Source organism: Sapajus apella, unplaced genomic scaffold, assembly GCF_009761245.1.
Source record: "Sapajus apella isolate SASKATOON/1434 unplaced genomic scaffold, GSC_monkey_1.0 scaffold736, whole genome shotgun sequence".
Taxonomy (NCBI): domain Eukaryota; kingdom Metazoa; phylum Chordata; class Mammalia; order Primates; family Cebidae; genus Sapajus; species Sapajus apella.
The window spans coordinates 7,820-25,097 of record NW_022437662.1 but is presented as its reverse complement, the minus strand read 5'-3'; the positions used below and the strand labels follow the sequence as shown (position 1 = coordinate 25,097).

Genomic DNA, 17,278 nt, shown 5'->3' with positions numbered 1-17,278 from the left:
CATCTGATCTTCCGTCAGAACATCCTTCAGTTATCTTCATATGTCAGCAGTTTCTCACTCATCACCTTCTTCATCACCCTCCTTGAGATGTTCGCTCATTTATCACTTTCTGTTCAGCCAACGGCTGTTATGCATCAGGCCCCACCCCAGGTGCTAGAGACATAGCAGTGAATGAGACAGAGGGCAGTCTGTAAGGGAGGTCAGAGTCCTCTGACTGGATCCAGTTTAAAGGGATGTGACTGTGGCTGAGACTGGTGCCTGGCATAGACTCATTCATGAGTCCAGGGCCCTGTTTTCTGTGGTGCCTCCAAGAGAGTGCGTGGTCCCTACTGAGATGAAGAAGGATGAAGGACAGAAGAGGCACAGGGAGCTGTGTGCCCTAAGAGCTCATTGCCGTTTTATGCTGATTAACATTCTTTTAGCTTCTACTGAGCTTAGAGTTAACAGACGCTTCCAGGTCTTTCTTCACCTGAACTGTGTCTAAACCAAGTTCCCTCCACCTTCTATGTTTGTGCACTTGATTTTTAAACCCTAAATGTTGGGCTTCACATTTGTTCCTTATAAATGTCATCCTGGTGATTGCAGTCCAGCCTCTGGCCTTTAAAAATTATCTGAGTCTTGATTCCATCATGCAGACCATTTTACTCCTCTGTGCTAGCCCCAGTTTTCTATCCAGATGTTGAATGAACTGGAAGGGCCCTGGCAGACTTCTCCATGCAAGGCTGGAATCAGACTGTTGCTCACCAGTGCCCTTTATGGCTTTGGTTCATTTGGCTCTGATTTTTCTGGTATGTTCTCTTCCCCAACCCCCATAGCTCCATCTTGTCCACAAGATTTTGTTAGAAACCGTCAAAATCCGTGCTGACTCAAGATGTGCTGTGCTGCAAGTTTTCGCTAGGCACAGCAGGCTAATAACCCTGTTACAAAAAGAAATGGTGTGTGTTTTGAGCAATGCTGGCCCCTCGGACTAACCTCTGCCTTTCCTAAGAGCTTACGGACTCTCTGTTTAATAATCCATTCCAGAAACTTGCCAGGGCTCATTGTTGAGCTTGGTGTTTGCAGCTTTGAGTGATCACTGCTTCTCTCCTGTATGGCAGCACCAGAACAGAGGAGCCTTTGGCCCTTCCCAGTCCCAGTTTCCCCCCCACTGCCCCTGTGGACCTCGAGTACAGAGCTTATGCAACTACTGAATATTGTGTCAGTACCCAGGGACAGAATTAGGCTGCCTTGTGAACTGGGGTGAATTAAAACAGCTTGTGCTGGAGGACCCCTCACAGCAGATGAAGTCCTCTCTCCATCCAGAAAAGATGGAGCTGGGTGGTGGCCCTGCTTCCTCACTGGGAGGAGACAATGCTCTTCTCTTTTCTTTCTGAATGGTGGCCACCTTCATACTGGTCTGTCATGGAACACTTAAGCTGCTTGGGTGCCTGTTGGTACTGCCAGCCCTGCCATGCCTGAGCTCCCTGGAGTAATCAGGGCAGACTCATTAGGGGATGGGGACCCCTGGATTGTGAAATTGGCTCTCTGGTGCCAAGGCCTTCTAAAGTTGGTGGGAGTGGCTTCGGCTTGTTGGGTCTGATTCCAGGTCATTCGTTCCTACCTTTAGAGAAATCCCAGCGTTCCCTCACCCGAGTCTGCAGCCCTTTCGCCACCCCACGTCCTTCCCCCTCCCTTTCCTCATGAACCCAGCTGTGCCTCTGCCTTCTCATCTCTGTGCCTCACACAGGCTCACTCATGCCAGGTGAATGCTGAGGCTTCTCTGAATGTGGAGTGTGGCCCTTGTGGGCAAGGGCTGGGTTCTTGGGGGTAGCGGAGCTACAGAGGTGAATGGGAGGAGGATGGTGTGTCACACGCACATCAGAATTAATTTTGAAGTGAGACTGGCCTTGCTGTGGCCAAACAATGTGGAAAAGCATGAGTGGCATTATGTGCCTTAAAGTATCAGGCACCTGGGCCTTGCACACCAGGAGCCAGCCACAGGGTTGTCTGGGGAAATGGCATTCCCTGAGATGCAAGTGCACAAGAATGCACTTGTCACATCTGGGGAACAGCAGGGCAGCTTGTGCCACTGGGCCCAGCCCACACCAGGGGAGATGGAAACAGGTGAGGAGCTAGGCTATACGGAGCCTGTGGGCCATGGTCGGGATGCAGGGCATGCTCAGTGAGCTATTCACTATGTGCAGGGGCAGTTCTTCCTCTGAATTTAGGTGACAACACTCAGTTCCATCCTTACCATTCTCAGCCTCCGGTCTCGATTCCCCCCTGCAGAGGTCACTTTGTCTAATGCACGTGATTGTGAGGGGTTGTGAACTGCTTCGCCCCATCAACAGCCATGTGTGCATGTGTAAATACCATCTTCTGTGTGCCCTGGAGGCTGTCCTTCAGATAGCACGTGCAGGTGCCAGCATAGGGCCAGGTGGCTGCCTGTCCCTACCGAGAGTGCAGGGAACTCAGTGCTGTCAACTCCTTGATCCTGCAGCTCAGATTATCCTTGTAGAGGCCGCGTGGATGGCACCAAGTTTGACCCTGGCAAGCAGGTGACCCTGACTTAAGAGACTTTACCTGAGGGCTGGTCTAGCAGGTCTACTGTTAGGAGCAGGAGGTGTGCAGGGGGTAGGGAGCAGTCCCAGCTTCTGCGATCTTCTCCATGGCAGGATCTCCCAGTGGGTAGAGCAGAGCCAGAGCCAGGTGCAGGCCATCGAGGAGAAGGTCACCTTGGCCCAGGCCAAGATTGAGATCAAGGGCAGTAAGAAGTCCATCAAGGTAGACCCCATACCCTTGTGTCCTGAGATAACTGGGCTGTCCCTCATTATTCCATGCCTCTGAGGCTGCCCAGTCTCTGCCCTGCTGCCCACCTGTACCTTGGGCTTTCCTCCCACCCAGGCTCCCAACCGTACCCTCTCCTGCCAAGCAAGCCTAGCTATCTGAGTTTCTTGGGGCCCCTAAGACTTGTCCCTGTGTCCATAGGTGTTCTCCAGTGCCAAGTACCCTGTTCCAGAGCGCTTGAAGGAATATGGCTCCATCTTCACAGGTGTCCAGGACCCTGGCCTGCAGAGACGACCCCGCCACAGGATCCAGAGCAAGCATGGCAGGCCCTGCAGGTCTGCTGGCCATGCACATCACACGGCATGTCACACACCTGGAGGCCTGGATGCTGGGGATGAGCCGGGGCTACCATAGGGTTCTGTCCCACAGAGGAGGCTGACTGGGAAGGGGTGGCAGCTGATTTGGCCCAGCCCTAAATACTCACTATCCTTTGGCCCCTCTGGCCTTCCCAGGAGAAGCTGAAGTACTTTCCTGTGTGCATGAGTGCCAAGCCAGAGCCCGAGGATGACACAGAGGAGGGGCTTGGGGGTCTTCCCAGCAACATCAGCTCTGTCAGCTCCTTGCTGCTCTTTAACACCACCAAGATCTTGCATGGCCAGAAGGCAGGGCAGAGGGGTGTGGGTGGGAGGCCCAGCCTGGCTTAGTGGGGACCGAGGGCATTAGACACAGGTATGGCACCAAGGCTAGGAGCCATGGGGTAATTGGGGTGGCTTGGCTTGGGAGGCTTGGGACCCCACCATGCACACTGTGCCCCTGATGGTGTGGGAGAGGTAGGAATATGGGCTCAGGACAGCAGGTGTCAGCTTGCCTGACCCCCACATCACCCCTGTAGGTACAAGAAGTATGTCTTCCTGGACTCCCTGGCTGGTGCTGTAACAAAGACCCATGTGATGCTGGGGTGTGGAGATGGAGGAGAAGCTGTTTGATGCCCCCTTCTCCATCAGCAAGAGAGAGCAGCTGGAGCAGCAGGTGGGAGGAACAGGGCTGGGGTGGGGACAGATGCAGTGGCTGGGGGCCCTGTCAGGGCTCCTCTCCAGGCAAGGCTGTTGAGCTCTTTATTCCACCCATGGGGGTGCACACAAGGCCTTGCAGGATGCCCCTGCAGGGCCCTGTCACCTCTCACATGTCCCTACCTAATCCTCCAGGTTCCAGAGAACTACTTATAGGTGCCAGGCCTGGGCCAAGTACCTGAGATTGATGTGCTATCCTACCTGTCCGACCTGCCCAGCATCGCCAACGACCTCATGTACAGTGCCAACCTGGGCCCCGGCATTGCCCCCTCTGCCCCTGGCACCATTACAGAACTGTTCACCTTCCACACTGAGGTAGCCGAGCCTCTCAATTCAGATGAACTGGGAGCTGAACCAGGGACCTCCTTGCTCCGACACCTCCTTCCCTAGACACCCCACACTTTCTCTTTCAGACCTAGAAGGTAGGGTGTTCACAGCACCTGCACCATCTCCCCCAGTTCCTGAGGTGCTGGCCAGTGCACCCCCCACTCCCACCCTCAGCCGTGGCCCCCGTAGGCCCAGGCACCAGGCAGGACGGCGGCAGCAGCAGTGTGTCTCCTTCAGGTGGGAGCAGCTCTTTGAGGACAACTCTGTTCATTTCTGGTGTGCTCGGTGCACTCAGGTGGATTGTCTGTGGGTTTAAGTGGCCAATACTTGATTTTCTTAATAGTTCCCATTTCAAATGTCTTGTTTACTTGGTTCATAAAATAGTGGTTTTCAAACTGTGGAGCTCTGGAATTCTCACCTCTTGGGCAGAGGGGGCCTGAACAAGTGAGGCTCTGGGTTCCCCATTCCAAGTTAAACCAATGGAAAGAAGAGGCCTAATAAACTATGGAAAGAAGGTCTAATGACAAACTACAGCAACAAATGATTCAGTGTCCCTGAAATTACAGCATTTCAGCTTTACTGTTATATCTCCCATCTGTCTCTAGGATCCAGAAGTGGCACAAAACCCCTCTACTGGCTCATATTTGCAGCTGAGACTGTCAGTGCATGGCTAGCTGGGGGGTCCAGCTGTGTAGGGTGGGGGCTGGAGAAGGTCAGGGAGTGTCTGCACCCACATCACCTTGACTCTGGTGTTGCAGAAGTCAGTGCCCAGGTTCTGTGTGCCCAGGCCCCACAGAGTCTTCAAAGGCTCAGCATCCCCAACACGAACCTCCTCGTTCGAGGGGAGGTGCCCTCCCTCCTAGCAGGGTCTTGGACATGATAAGCTTCCCCAGCCCTGCCTGAGCAGCCTTTCCTCCTTATCCTGTTCCCCACCTCCCACCTCCAGTTGAGGGAGCTCTCAGGGAAGTGGGCGACCCCTCTGAGGGCCAGGCCACTCTGCTAGAGTCCATCCACCAAGCTGGGGGCATTGGCAAGGCCAAGCGGCACAGCGTGAAGGAGCGAAAGCTGGAGCAGCAGCAGCAGCAGGAGCAGGGGCAAGGTGAGCAGGCCCTGGAGCCTGTGGTTGGAGGGTCTTGGACAAAAACGCTGCCTCTTGTCTGGCACTGAGTCCACAGGGTGCTATCTGCCCACCCCCTGCTCCTGCCAGCCTGCTCCTGGTACCCCTAGGTCATGTGCTGGAAGCCCCGGGCCATCACTCAAGGTCCTCAGTCCTCCTGCCTGGGCCATGGCTCCTTCCCAGTTTGGGAGCCTTAGTGGAGCTTTCCTCTCTAAGCTCACCCAGCTCCAACTGTGGCAAGGAGAATCTTCCTCAACTGCTGAGACTGGGCCAAGGCAATGGTCAGCCACCACAGCCTCCTGAGATATTTTGAGAGACTGGACCTGAGGCCTCCTGAGGCTGCCCATAGTGCCTGCTGTGAACGCAGACACTGGTGTGATGTGATGCCTGCGCATGCTGCAGCAGTGTCCTGGGCACTGTGATTTGAGCTTGTGCCCAGCGCTGCTTGTGCCTTGTTCAGTGATCCCAGGCAAGCTGCCTCACCTCTCTGGGCCAGTTTCCCCACCTGTGCAGCGCTGCTGCCTACTCTGGCCCTGTCCCCAAGGGTCGCTGGGAGAGTGTTCCTCAAACCTAAGCACTTTCTCATCAGTGCCCAGTGTCGGGTCAGGGATAGACTGAAGCTCTGAGCTATCTGGGAAACACAGTGGCCTTGGAGGACTGGGGAGTGTCGTCAGGGTGGGGACAGGGAGTTGGGGTTTCATGTGACTGAATCCTTTACTCTGTGGCTTTCCCATTGCAGTGAGAGCCACAGACCAAGGTGGGGACCTGATGTCGGATCTCTTCAACAAGCTAATAATGAGGTGCAAGGGTAGGAGGCAGGGCCACTGCCCGCCCTGGGCCGGCACACTGTAATTCTCTCCTGCCTTTTTCTTCCTGTGTTTAAGACTCTGGGAGCTGGGGGAACCAGTGTTTCCCACCCACCACCCTCAATCAGCCTTTTCCTTCCAGGCATCTCTGGAAAAGGACCTGGGGCTGGTGAGGGACCCGGAGGAGCCTTTGCCCGTGTGTCAGACTCCGTCCATCCTCTGCTGCCACCACAGCAGCCACAGGCAGAGGAGGATGAGGAAGACTAAGAATCCTAGACTTGGGCCACTTCTCCGACATGGACACAGCCAGGACAAGCTCCTCAGACCCGTTGCCCTAGGAGGGGGCAGTGATAGAACTGTCCCAGGACTGTGCGGGGACCACCTTCATGGAGCAAGAGGCTGGCCTGAGGCCACAGGGCTAGGGTGGGGGCTTCTGTATGCCTGTGCTCCAGCAGGGGACAGCTCCACCCAGCCTGCACCAGTGTGTTCTTCTCTTCCCTAAAGAGGCTTCCAGAGAAAACTGCAACACAAATCAAAAAAGAACTGAGCAGAAACCAACAGTGCACTTTTAATAAAAGACCTCTAGCTGTGCAGGATGTAAATGTCTCAGAGTCAGTGACTTTCCTCTTGCCCCTGTTGGTCGCTAGGCAGTGAGGCAGAAAATCTCAGCTGACCATGACCCCTTTCCCTGGGTCAGAGGAGGAGAGGCACAGTCAGCAGAGGCAGCTGTTGCAGCAGGGAGGGGTAGTGTCCCACAGAAAAAAGTTTTCAGTGACAGACATGGGGTCTCTAAAAATAGTCATGCTGAGAGCCAAATGGCCCTTGGCATCATTGCTGGTGTCGGGGCAGGTGTCTAGGAGTTTGCTCAAGTGGTTGAGAAGGGAGGGAGGTGCCATCAACTTGCAGAAACTGGCACCAAGCCAGGGAGTTAGAAATCCGGGGAGGGCTGTGGGGCGGGCTAGGGGCAGGGCTGCAGAAGGAGTGACTCAGGAAGAAGGTGGGGGAGGTGACAAGCCCCCAGGCAGGAGCCCTATGGCTTGGGGATCTTTTTAAATTGAGACTAGATGGTGAGTAGTCAGGGCAGCTAACTTCAGCTATTATAAAAAGGGCAGAAGCAGATGGGCCTGCTCCATCTCTCCTATAAGAAGGTGGTCAGGACAGAAATGCCACAGTAGAGGCTGCAGCCCCCATAGCCTCCTGCAGAGGCCCAGTGAGAAGCCTGGCTGTCGGCCATGCGGGATGGAAGACATTCGATTCCACAGCTGGGAGCTGTCTTGGGAAGACCTCAAGAGTGGCCGGGACCCACCGTTTCTTCAGGATTCACCTGTTTCCACCTGTGGACACTAATGCCTGTACCTGGGTTCTGGCAGCGCTCTGGCACACACTCCTGGGTTTCACCTTTGTAGTAGGATTCCTGCAGACCAGGCCCATGACAGTCTCCAGCAGGCAGGGCAAAGGAAGGGCGCAGTCCCAGGCAGTGGTGCAGCTGCCCGTCAGGAAGAGGTCGACTTCTCCCGGTGGAACTGGGAAGGCAGAAGGCAGTGAGAAATGTGATCCTAGGGTGGTGGAGGCTCTCAGGAAAGGAAAAGGAAGGATTGAATTTCCACAGGGCAGCAATGGCAGTACCAAAGGTGGCTGTGACCTCCATGAAGGCTCAAATCCAGGCCGGCAGCTTGGCTAGGATAGGGCCGGGCGTATTACTGGTCCAGGAACACTATACTGCCAGAATCCCTTTGGTGCCCAATGGCCCTGCCCTCATGGGACAGGAGGCTAGAGCTCTGAGTTACAGGTACCTTCCCAACAGCACATTTCCATGGCATCTCCCTCCCCTTCGTCAGCCTCAGGTGGGAGACAGGGCAGGCAGCCCGTTTCCTCTTCTCCCCTTCTCCAGCCCCCATCTGTCCAGCCAGCTGGAGGCAGCCAGGCTTGCTGTGGACTGGTTGATGGCCTTCTTGCAGAGCTTCTCCACCAGATTCTTCCCTGGGGACGCCTGGCCTGGGGCTCTGGGCTCAGGGTGAAGGGGATGACCCTCGAGTACTGTTGCCTGCCTGCAGCTCTCCATGGGAAAAGACCCTGCCAGGCCTTGGAGCCAGACCAGCAAGCTTTGCTGGACAATGAAAGCAGTAGGGGTCCAGATGACATTGCAGGGAAGATCAAGAGGATGTGGAGGGACATCTGAACCCCCGGAGGGGACAGGAGATGCCCAGCAGGGAAGGCCCAGCTGTGTCAGTGCTAGGAGTGACACCACTCCCACCCACCGCCCACTCTTCTACCCTCTGCAACACGGGACACTCACAAGGGTGTGATCCAAGTAGGCCATCTTATATAGCTCTGGAGACCTATGTTGGGGAAGGGCATGGTTGCCATCGCCACACACCTGGGGGGAGAAAGGAGCCTGAGATCATCACCCACACATCACTAGCTGCTCTGTTCTGCCACTTCCTTGGCTGTGCTTGCAGCCCTCCCAACTCTACACCTACCACTCAGAAAGGGCTGGTTCAGCTGATAGATCCCATCTAGGCCAATGGATTTGTGTCTTGCTACAGTGATGGCCGGCCTGATTTTTCCACCTGCTCTCCCAGGGCCTAACCCAGAGCTGCTGAGTCCCTCACTCCAACTGGCTGGTCTGAGCAGTCGCAGCCTGGCTTTGGGCTTTGATGGCAGCTGACAGCAGGTAGGGGCCCAGCTGCTAGAGGAATGGCCGGCCGTGTAACACAGCCCAGAAGATGAGCACTAATTACCAGCCTAGGTTGTCAGAGAAGTTGATCCCTTCACTCATCTTTCCTCTAGCCACAGAGAGGAGCAGGGCCCCCATCACCCAGTATCTCTCCTGGCCACAGCCTCTTGAGAGACACCCAGCCCCAGAGGTGCTGAGCCAAAGCTTAGATGTCACTCATAACATTTCCAGCTGCCTCCCTACCAAGGTCTCGTGCCCAAGCCTCAAAGTTATACCTGCACCTGAATGCACCTGGAACACGAGAGTGGCACTTGCTCCACCTGGTGTGCGCTCTTGGGCTCCTGGAATATGTGGAGACAGAGGACGTTTCCCAGAGATGGGTTCAGGGCGCTGGGTCTTGGATCTGCTGGTGGCTTTGTGTTTCCTGGCCAGGGGACAGGAGAGCCTTGCAACCTGGGGCTTTGGGGAAATCCTCTGTAGTCAGGGACTGGGAGCGGTGGGGATGAGAAGCTAGAAGCCTGTCCTGACTCGATGAGCACAAGAGCTCCCAGGAGGACTCAGTGGCACTGTCCTTGTGAGTGAGAGGGCCAGCTGATGGGCCACTCATCTTCTTGCTGGTGGCCAGGTGGCCCAGCAGGCTGCTGTTCTCCCAGTGGGCGTGGACCTGGCACAGGTACTTGTAGGATGGGAAGAAATAGAGTAACCCTCCAGGAACCACACCACACAAGTTACAGAGGAGGTCACACATCTTGTCTATCTAAGGAAGAAAGAGAGGGAGCCCCCATGGAGCACCCTTCAGCTACCCACAAATGGCGTCTTAACTTGAGGCTTAAAACTAAGGAGAGAGACCCAGGGCCTGACTCCAGCCAGTGGGGGAGGACTTGGCTCCCCTGGGCGGGAACCACAGGGTGGAAGGTGCCGCCTCCCACCAAACACACCAAGGTGCTGCTGCTGACTGTGCCTTTCTGACACACGTCACGGCACTAGCGTCCCAGAGGGCCTTCCTATTGCCCTGGCACTGAGTCCTCCCTTCTTCACTCTGGATTCCTGACGGGCACCACAATGACAGGCACTGCATGCCCCAGGCATGCCACAGGAGATGCCCCCCAGTCCCCACATCCCTGCCTATGGCAGGAGAGAATATTACCAAAGAGCAAGAGAGCCAAAGGGAATGGGCAGCTTTCTGATGCATGGCATTGTCAGGGGATGCCTGGAGGTTTTAAGAAAATTTAGCAGCCTAAGGGTTGAGGGGTGGGGAAGCTCACACTTTCCTCCATAATCATTTAGATTGACTGCTTATCCTGTGCGGCTCTGTAGCGGGTGTCCCAGTGCAAATTCTCAAACACCTGAAAATACTCAGGGTGTGCCAGAGCGCCACTGCCCTGGAAAACCCTTTCCTGCCCAAGCCCAGGCTGTGGCAGGGTGAGCTGGCTGGGACTGACCATCTGAGGCAGCTCTCTCTGCTGGAACATGAATTCCAGGGGCTGATTGGAAATCCTTCTGCAGATGACAAGGGGAAGGATGCTTTCTGGAGGGATCACGTAACCTGGTGAGACCCTGGGAGGAGCTGAAACCTGAAGATGCAGGTGTGCTGCAAGGCACAGTGCAGGAAGGGCATTTCCCCATCTTCCATCATAGGAGCAGCAATTGACAGTGCTCACCCACCGGCCATCACCGCTGTCATACTGGGCAGCAGGCAGCAGGGAGCAGAGCAGGAGAGTGTGGGTGAGCACACGAAGGGTGAGGCTCCCATTGCGGGGTCTCCTCCACCCCTGTGTCTGGTCACAGTGTGAGATTACATGGAGACAACAGGGGCCAGAACCTGAACACTGGCCCGTCCCACCCTGGGCATGGCTCCTCTCCACAGGAAAACTCCACTACAGTGTTCAGCTTCCACCACAGCACAGGCTAGCAGTTGCTGCTGGAAGTCAGACACCTGGAGACCAAGACCACAGCATCAGGACCCTGTGACCTCCCAAACACCTGGTGGAAAGGAAATGGGAAGTCTGGGCTAAGATACAGCAAGTACACGTGAACAGAAAGAAGAGATCAAAGAAAAGGCTGATGGCAAGTTAACAGAAAAAAAAAATGGTGAACGATATGTGGTATTGGCAGTCTCATTTAAACTACGTGCAGAAACAGCAAAGGAAATCCAGCAAATTCGCACAGTCATTCTCAACCCTGGCCATGCAGCAAATTCATCAATGGAAATTAAAAAAAGTACACATGGCCAGGCCCCAGCCCCAGCCACAAATAAGAATCTCCAGCCCTTCACCTGTTAGATTGGCAAAAATCCAAAAGTAACTACTCTGGAGAAGCAGGCATTCCTGGACATTGCCGGTGGGATACAGAGCAGTACAGTTCTTGTGGAGGGCAGTCAGATTGCAGTTAACAAATTAAACATATTTGCACGTTTCAACCCAGGAACCCCATATTTAGGAGTCTACTGAGAAGATGCAGGCCACAAATACCAAACAGCATATGCTCTGGGTGTTTCCCTATAATCATGTGCTTGCCTATCCAGAGGGTACTGGTTGAATGAGCTGTGCTACATCTGCCTGTCAGAGAACCACACAGCCCACTAGAGGAGCGATGGCCTGGGCAACTGACTAAGATGGCTTTCATGTCAATCAAGCTTGTCCAACCCATGGCCATGGGCTGCATGCAGCCCAGGACATAAACTTTCTTAAAATATTATGAAATTTTGTGTGTGCATGAATTTTAAAAATCTCATCAGCTATCATTAGTGTTAGTGTATTTTATGTGAGCCTCAAACAATTCTTCTTCCAGTGTGACCCAGGAAAGCCAAAAAGATTGGATGCCCCGACATAAATAAAAGAGGAAAGGGAAAATGAAGACATGTACATGCTTTCTTGGGAAAAAAGAGAAATACTGGAATGATAGGCCAGTAGCTAGTAAAACTGATGATTCTCTATGGAGATGGGAACACGTTGAAGAGGAGGGTTGGAATGAGAATTTTCTGAGTAGATTTTTTATATAGCTTTGGCTTTTGAAACACGGAAGTAATTGCATATTTTTAAACTATAATTAAATCAGAAAAGAAAAGAAGCAAATTCTAAAACTGAAAACAAAATGAAACAAAAACAGCCTAGCTATCTCTCAAACTGACAGCAGAAGCACACCAAAAAACGCCTGGTTTCAGGTGACTTTATAGCTTAGTGACCATACATCCTTAGTGGGTTACACTCTAAGAGCAAAAAAGAAATGCGACTTCAATCAGATTTATTGTTATGAGTAATATTGGTATTATTATTTCAAAACTTTTATGTATATTGTAGGATAGAGTAGGTAAGAATTACGTTAATATAAAAAAACCCAAATGTTTAGCTTAAGAGAAAAAGAGATACACAATATGAGGTCAAATAAATGAGTTCTTTGATTTTTATTTAAAAATACCAATATGGGCTCATTCTGAAAACACATTTCTTAGCTCTGTCTACTGAAATGACCCAGGAGCACCACAAACACCCTAGCACCCACATCTTGATTTCTAAATATCATTCCCCATTAAAAAGAAACCAGGGTGGTCTGACACAGTGGCTCATGCCTATAATCCGAGCATTTTGGGAGACCAAGGTGGGTGGATCACCTGAGATCAGGAGTTCGAGACCAGCCTGACCAACATGGTGAAACTCCGTCTCTACTAAATGCAAAAAATTAGCCAGGCATTGTGGTGCATGCCTGTATTCCCAGCTACTTGGGAGGCTGAGGCAGGAGAATTGCTTGAACCCGGAAGGTGGAGGTTGCAGTGAGCCAAGATTGCGCCATTGCAGTCCAGCTTGGGCAACAATAGTGAAACTCTGTCTCAAAAAAAAAAAAAAGAAAGAAAGAAAGGGAGAATAAAAGGAAGAGAAAGAAATAAATCAGGGCAGCTTGAAGAAATGAGTTCAGTGTGGACCAGCTTGGGCAACAAGAGCTAAACTGTCAAATAAATAAATAAATAAATAAATAAATAAATCGGAGCAGCTTGGAGAAATGAGTCCAGTGTGGGGACAAGGATGCCCATGGTGAGCCCAGGACATTCTATTGTGCTGGAGCTGAGACTGACTGGGCCACAGTGAGGACCTGAGCTAGCAGGAAGTGGCTATCACAACAGCTTTGAAACAACCTGAGTGTCAGAAGCAACATGGACTATAAACAATGTTAACGTGCGGGATGAATACAACTATGAATCTATACACACAAAAATATAAAAATAAAACACTCAGGCAACTAACCCAAGACTTCCAGCAGCCTTTCGTCCCACAGGCCCTTTGCTAGGATGGTGATATAGTTTGAATCTGTGTTCCCACCAAATCTCATGCTGCATTGTGATCCCCAGTGTTGGAGGTAGGGCCCGGTGGGAGGTGATTGGAACATGGGAGCAGTTTCTCATGAATGACCCAAACCATCCTCTTGGTCCTGTCCTCATGACAGTGAGTTCTTGTGAGAGCTGCTGTTTACAAGTGTGAGACACCACCCCCCTTGCTCCAGAGTGGTCGTAAGATGTGCCTACTCCCCTTTCACCTTCCACCATAATTGTAAGTTTCCCGAAGCTTCCTCAGAGGCCAAGCAGATGCTGCTGTGCTTCCTGTACAGCCTGCAGGACTGTGAGCCAATTAAATCTCTTTTGTTTATAAATTACCCAGTGTCAGGCATTTCTTTACAGCAATGTGAAGATGGTCCAGTACAACAGATGGAATCACTGCTGCACTAAAATGTGGTTATATTTATCACCATGTTGTTTAAAACAGAGGAAAAACTGGACATAACCTGAAGATCTAATGGAAGAGTGGTAACTACATAAAACGCAATACCTCCATATAACTGGAACAGAGTGTACCTGGACTGCAGCGGAATACATGCATCCTTGTTGACAATGAAGCACGTTTATGACACTTTGCTGCTGAGTGAAAAAAAACAAGTTACAACAACAGCATGTGGAGGAAACACCATTTTGTTCTGTTTTAAAAATATGTATCTACATATACAAAAATTATGCATAGGAAGACCATTATGATATATACCAAAATGAACCATTTTGAAGTGGAATTATGATTTTTTTCCCTGTTTTTGCCTACCTGTGTTTTCTGCAATGAAAAGAGAATAATTTCATAAAAACAGATATTAAAAGTTAAGTGTATAGGAGAGAGAAGTTTGCTAGTTCTATGGTCCCTGCAGAAAGGGAGTGGCACTGAGGCACCTCAATGAGAGTTTGAAACCACAGAACAGCTTTCTCTGGGAGAAGTGTGATCTCATGCCTAAAAGGCACGGCAGTAAGACAGGACAGCAGTGCCCCCCAGTGGACATCAATGGGCCCGCTCGGGCTGACCCTTTCTGGCTCTCGGCCCCAGGAGAGAACAGGATTGATGGTGCATCTCTTCCCAGGCTCTGTCTCATCCCAACACCTGCAGCACAAGAGGCTGGGGCAGGTGTCCTTACCAGCTGCATGGTGCCCCACAGCTGGTGCCTATGCCACCCGGGGAAAGTGCACAGCTGGATTCAGGAGCAAGAGCCTCTGACTGAGGCTGCCTGGAAAAAGAGATGTGTGGGGAGAAGGTGAGTGCAGGTCCAACAGACACTTGTGCTGTCGCAGCAAAGGGGGTCCCCAGGTGGGTCCATGTGTGATGAAGAAACACTAGCACTTTTTCTTTAAATTATATCCCATTTAATCTCCAGGGCAACCATCTCGCTAAGTGGGCTGTACTATCTGCTCCCTTTTCACAGGAGGAAACTGAGGTTGAGAGAGAAAGAAACTGGTCCAAGTTACATGGCTCATGGATGATGAAACCATGACCCAAACTGAAGCCCACCTACCCCCTAACACAAGCTTCTTTGGGACCTTTGCCTGAGAGGATCCCCATCCTTGCCCCTCTGTCCCCTCCTGTCTACTTTCACTGCTTGCCCAAGTCACAGCAAGCCAGTGCACACTACACTGCTTCCTCCTAACCCAGGAAGGTGCAAAAGGAAAGAATCCTTTCATGCTGAGCTCCCTGGGTGACAGCACCGCTCTGTACTCTTTTGTGAAGCCAAATAGCTGGGTGGGATGAGAGAAAGCAGTGGAGAGAAATGGGGAGCAGCCATGAGAGGGAGGCTGACTGAACCAGAGGCTCTGCAGGCCTGAGACGCCTGCAGCCCAGAGCCCACCACCTCAGCAAGGCCTGCTGCACCAAGAAGGGTGGGGATGAAGGGGACTCTGGAGTTCCCCAAGGCCAGAGGGGGAATGCATATGAGGGGCAGGGGGTGGGGGGTGCAGCTGGATCTTGCTCAGGCCCACAAGAGAGTGGAGCAAGCATCTCTCTGTTGACTGTGCTCTTCTCACAGTGCTGCCGTGCCTACAAAACCAAGCCCAGCTGTAGTCACATGTGCAAACAGAGTGAGCTGTCATCTAAATTTTTAAAAAGATTTCCACCTCCACCACCCAGGAAGTGTGATCCACTCCCACCTTCCAAGGCATCCTGAGCCCCTTGCTGCCAACCTGTCATCCCTCTCCAATACCACTCCTCTCTACTGCCCCTGCCCACAACACAGTGCCCTCCTAAGCTGGGGAGATGCTCTTCTCAAACACGTCTCTGTGGCTTTCAAGTTTCTCTAAGGTTGTTTATGAAAATGTATGCCTCCTCAGCTTTCCTTCCAGGTGACAGCATCTAAACTGGGCCTTGAATAATTAAGAGTTTAAGAAAGGAACTCCTGTGAGCAAAGGCATAGAGGAGGTGAAGCCTGGGGCCTGCTCATGGACAGGGGCAGTGCTGTTCAGTTAATGGTACCAATGCATGTGGTTTGGTGACAGATCTTATTAGCTTGGGATGCAGAAACGAAAAGTTTGCAGCCTTTATAGGTTTCTAAAATGACTGATGGGCTTTGACAAAGATTCTCCCAATGGTGGGTGATAGGCCCATGGGAAGAAGTGGGGAGAAGGAAAGCAAGCGGGGCAGAGGGAGGGCAAGGGAAGGAGCACCTGTGGCCACATCCCAGTGGTGGGAGAAGTGTGGGAATGCAGGACTACCTGGTGGCTGTTACAGGTGTGTGGGACACAAGGGCAGAAAGGCATCAAAGATGACCTGGATCCAGCCTGTCTGAGAGGGATGATGGCAGTGACAATTACCCATATGGGTAATTCAGGAGGAAAGCTGACTTCAAGGATAAAGGCAGGCAGGATAGGAGGAACGCAAGGCCTCAAATCAGCGCAGCCAGGTTTGGAGGCTGGCTCCACCACTTGCTGTTGGCTCACTCATGGGAAGCCTGTGCATGCCATCCTCCTGAAGTCACCTCCCTGGGCCCCGATTTCCTCTCCTTGCCAGGGACCATAGAATATCCTAGCTCAGAGCCACTGCGCCTAGCATACCACCTGGAACACAGGCTGTACCCCATCCCCGGGGGCTGCCACTGTGGCTGAGTCAAGTCACGAGGTTAGGGTTCAGGCGCCAGTGGCCAGACTCCCCCTGGGGGAGTGCCAAGTATGCAGGCCTGGAGTCAAAAAGAGTCTGAGGCTGCAGCCAGACCCAAGGCCCAAGTTGGAATATGAGAGAGGGGTCACACAACAAATCCCGCTTCTGTCCCAAAGCCCGAGGGAGGCTGTGTTTGAAGTGGGAGGGAGGCGGTGAGGAACTCGGGTCATCATCTGTGCTATGGAGCACCAGGAAAGGTGGCTTTCCCACCCATTCCTGTGGCCCTCACCCTAGAGGAAGGTGACTTTTCTCTTGCAAGTACGCTGCATTAAGGGTTAAGTAATTACATTCTGTTTTAGATCCTCACATGGCTTGAGGACAGGAATTTGCTTTTTCTTCCAACCATCTCTTTTTTTTTTCCAGATGAATTTATCTTTATTTATAAACAAGACAAAAATCCAAGCAGCATTAATTTAGGGGAACAAAAGATGGGAGAAAAAAAGGGGGTAGGAGCTGGTGAGCATCCAGGAGAGGAGGAAGTAGGAAGAGCCAGTGTCCACCATGTGCCCCAGGGTGGCAGAGTGTCTCTGCAGCTGCAAAGCCCTTCTTTCCAGCTCCCTGGTGGGCGGCCAGACAGCAGAGGGAACTCTAGTGACTTTGGGACAAGCCCTGGAGCCCCGTCTGGCTGCTGACATGGGGAGTGCCTGGATTTGCCCTAACCAACCTCCCACCTTCACCATCGCGCAAGTGAGGCAGCTTTTAACTCTCCTGGCCAAAGTCCTCTGAGAATTTCTTCACTTTCAGGAGGTCGTCTGCATTCACTGTGGGCCGGGTGGTAGCCAGAGACCGTGGCATGTCCGACATGAAAACTACAGGCTCTAAGAGTTTGTCCCCAGGAATGTCCATCCAAGTCATCTCCATGTACCCCAGGTGCCCTGGTGAACATGGGGTCAGGAGGTCATCAATCATCATGCTGGGATTGGCGTGGGAGGGGCTGCAGACCTTTTCGAAGTATGTGGCTGACTGCACCTTCCTCACGGAAGGTGGCTGACTGCACCTTCCTCACGGAAGGGACTCATGAGGGAGTCCCGCACGATGATGCTGATGTCCTCACCTGAGTAGCCTTC

At 52.4% G+C, this 17,278-nt stretch overlaps 2 pseudogenes across 1 annotated transcript; one reads left to right on the top strand and one right to left on the bottom strand.

Annotated features, from left to right (window-relative positions):
* The first annotated feature begins 2,547 nt into the window (after positions 1 to 2,547).
* Positions 2,548 to 6,684, top strand: LOC116546277 (annotated as a pseudogene). Its single transcript, XR_004266652.1, has 9 exons — positions 2,548 to 2,763; positions 2,968 to 3,109; positions 3,271 to 3,415; positions 3,659 to 3,795; positions 3,972 to 4,168; positions 4,245 to 4,400; positions 5,110 to 5,262; positions 6,020 to 6,128; positions 6,229 to 6,684. The product of XR_004266652.1 is annotated as a WAS protein family homolog 6-like (transcript).
* A 445-nt stretch (positions 6,685 to 7,129) lies between these two features.
* Positions 7,130 to 11,412, bottom strand: LOC116546276 (annotated as a pseudogene).
* Between the last annotated feature and the right edge of the window lie 5,866 nt (positions 11,413 to 17,278).